Consider the following 3,903-nt stretch of genomic DNA (forward strand, 5'->3'; position numbering starts at 1 on the left):
TTCTTCAAGAGATGGAAATACCAGACCACTTTACTTGCCTCCTGAGAAATCCATATGCAGGTCAGGAAGCAACAGTTAGAACCAGACATTGAACAACAGACTGGTCCAAATTGGGAAAGGAGTACAAAAGGCTGTATAGTGTCACCTTGCTATTTAACTTATATTCCGAGTTCAGTTCAGTCATTCAGTCGTGTCCGATTCTTTGTGACCCCATGGACTGCAGCATGCTAGGCTTCCCTGTCCATCACTGACTCCCAGAGCTTACTCAAACTCATGTCCATCAAGTCAGTGATGCCATCCAGCTATCTCATCCTCTGTCACCTCCTTCTCCTCCCACCTTCAATCTTTTCCAGCATTGGGATATTTTCCAATGAGTCAGTTCTTCGCATAAGGTGGCCATATTATTGGAGTTTCAGCTTCAGCATCAGTCCTTCCAATGAATATTCAGGACTGATTTCCTTTAGAGTTGACTGGTTGGATCTCCTTGCAGTCCAAGGGACTCTCAAGTGTCTTCCTGGCATATGCAGAGTACATCATGTGGAACACCAGACTGGATGAAGTGCAAGCTGGAATCAAGATTGCAGGGAAAATATCAATAACCTCAGATATGCAGATAACACCACCCTATAGCAGAAAGTTAAGAGGAACTAAAGAGTCTCTCAATGAAAGTGAGAGGAAAGTAAAAAAGCTGGCTTAAAGCTCAACATTTAAAAAACTAAGATCATGGCATCCAGTCCCATCACTTCATGGCAAATAGATGGGGAACAATGGAAACAGTGAGAGACTTTATTCTTGGGCTCCAAAATCACTGCAAATGGTGACTGCAGCCATGAAATTAAAAGACACTTGCTCCTTCGAATAAAAGCTACAACAAACCTAGACAGCATATTGAAAAGCAGAGACATTACTTGACCGACAAAGGTCCATCTAGTCAAAGCTATGGTTCTTCCAGTAGTCATTTATGGACATGAGAATTGTACCATAAAGAAAGGTGACCCTTGAAGAACTGATGCTTTTGAACTGTGGTGTTGGAGAACTCTTGAGAATCCCTTGGACTGCAAGGAGATCAAATCAGTCAATCCTGAAGGAAATCAGTCCTGAATATTCATTGGAAGGACTGATGCTGAAGCTGAAACTTAATACTTTGGCCACTTGATGAAAAGCTGACTTATTGGAAAATATGCTGATGCTGGGAAAGATAGAAGGCAAGAGAAGAAGGGTTCAGTAGAGAATGAGATAGTTGGATGGCATCAGTGACTCAATGGACTGGTGTCTGTGCAAGCTCTGGGAGCTGGTGATGGACAGGGAAGCCTGGTGTGCTGCAGTTCATGAAGTTGCAAAGAGTTGGACATGACTGAGCAACTGAACTGAACTAAACTGAAAGAAAGGTCTAAAATGCCTCCTACTTATGAAGGATGAGGCATTTATCAACAGTGCTAACTGAGGAATATTTTGGCTTTAGTTTTTGCAGTTGTTAGTGGAGCATGTTTTCATAGGAAGAATTTGCTCCTGAGTTTTCAGCATTTGTTGAAGAGTGTGCAAAAGGACATAGAAACAAAGATAGTATGGCAGGAGAATAATAGTCCACGTGAGTTTTCTCCTCTTAATTAAGAAAATGTTGAAAACACTAGTATTCTTACAAGTTAAATCCTGGACTAGATAGTCAAGAAGGCAGAGTTAAAAGAGAGGCATAGATATGCCCAGATGAAGACCAGGAATGAAGTACAGGCATACCTTGGAGATCCTACAAAGCAAGTTACACAAATTTTTTTGGTGTCTCAGTTATGTACTATGGTATATGTGCAATAGCATTATGTCTGAAAAAACAATGTACACATTTTAATTAAAAACGCTAGCCATCATCTGAGTCTTGAAAGAGTTGTAATCTTTTTGCTGGTCAAGGGTTTAATATTACCATAATTACTAACGTGTGACACAGACATAGGAAATGAACAAACGTTACTGAAAAAATAGTCCCAATAGACTTGCTTGATATAGGGTTGCCACAGACCTTCAGTTTGTAGGAAACACAATATATCTGCAGTACAATAAAGTGAAGCCAAGTATGGTTGTGTAGCCTTTAACAGATCAAAATCTTTCTAGACCAAGAAAAGAGCTCAGAAAAAGTCCAGAAGATATATGGATATCACATATGACAAAAGATACACTGCAGGGAGAGAAGAGAATATTCAATAAATTATGCGGAGAGGAGTAGTTTGCAAGAAGGACAAAGAAGTTAAACATCAACCTCACAGCAATATAAAAATCAGTTTCAGATAGATTAAAGGCTTAAATATAAAAGGCAAAAGTTTAAACTTTCTAGAAGAAAATATAAGAAAAAAACTCCTTTGTCATTTTCTCCACATAAAATCCTTTTTCCAACGGAACACAAAACATGTGTATACCTATGGCAGATTCATGTTGATGTATGGCAAAACCAATACAATATTGTAAAGTAATTAACCTCCAATTAAAATAAATAAATTTATATTAAAAAAATACTGTCCATTAACATTTTAATAAATGTGCTTATATTAAAATTAAATTCTCTTCAATAAAAGATATCTCTCTCCCCCTACCCACACACACACAAAAAAGAAATTATAAACTACTAACTGGAGTCAGGTATTTTATATATATATAGCCAATGATTCATAAACCAGAACACATAAAGAAAATGTTCAAGTAGGTTTTAAATAAATACAAATATCTGATAAAAGAAGGAGTAAGAGAATGGCTATTCCACAGAAGAAAAAATAAATAATAGAGATATAAAAATATATTCACTCTCAGTAATCATAGAAATGTAAGTGAACTCAGTCATGTCTGACTCTTTATGATCCCATGGACTGTAGCCCACCAGGCTCCTCTGTCCAGGGGATTCTCCAGTCAAGAATACTGGAGTGGGTTACCATGCCTTCCTCCAGGGCACCTTCTTGACCAAGGGATCTAACATGAGTCTCCTGCACTGCAGGCAGATTTTTTACCATCTGAGCCACCAGGAACCAAAATGATTTATGTGTGCTAGACTATGGGAAAAAAAATACTTTTACAACACTGAAGTTGGGAGAGTTTGTAGATGAACAAGAACTCTATACATCAGTGTCTCTTTTGCTGTCTCGTATACAGGGTTATTGTTACCATCTTTCTAAATTCCATATATATGTGTTAGTATACTGTATTGGTGTTTTTCTTTCTGGCTTACTTCATTCTGTATAATAGGCTCCAGTTTCATCCATCTCATTAGAACTGATTCAAATGAATTCTTTTTAATGGCTGAGTATATATGGAATTTAGAAAGATGGTAACAATAACCCTGTATACGAGACAGCAAGAGACACTGATGTATAGAACAGTCTTACGGACTCTGTGGGAGAGGGAGAGGGTGGGGAGATTTGGGAGAATGGCATTGAAACATGTATAATATCATGTATGAAACGAGTCTCCAGTCCAGGTTCAATGCACGATACTGGATGCTTGGGGCTGGTGCACTGGGACGACCCAGAGGGAGGGTGTGGGGAGGGAGGAGGGAGGAGGGTTCAGGATGGGGAACACAGGTATACCTGTGGCGGATTCATTTCGATATTTGGCAAAACCAATACAATATTGTAAAGTTTAAAAATAAAAAAAAAAGAACTCTAATGCACTGAGGTGGAATATAAAATAATGCAGCAACTTTGGAAGACAATTTAACACTATTTTCTAATGAATATTCACACACCTGTAACCCATCAATTCAGCTCCTCAGTACACACTAGAGAAATTCCTGGAAGTGTGTATCAAAAGACAAAAACACACATAAAAATCTTAGTACCACTTATTATCACTCATTCATAACTACTCATTACAGAAAAATATTGAAAGCAGCATTGGCATCTAAAAATAGGAGAATTAAATGATCAA

The sequence above is a fragment of the Bos indicus genome, chromosome 6, assembly GCF_029378745.1.
Source record: "Bos indicus isolate NIAB-ARS_2022 breed Sahiwal x Tharparkar chromosome 6, NIAB-ARS_B.indTharparkar_mat_pri_1.0, whole genome shotgun sequence".
NCBI classification, from domain to species: domain Eukaryota; kingdom Metazoa; phylum Chordata; class Mammalia; order Artiodactyla; family Bovidae; genus Bos; species Bos indicus.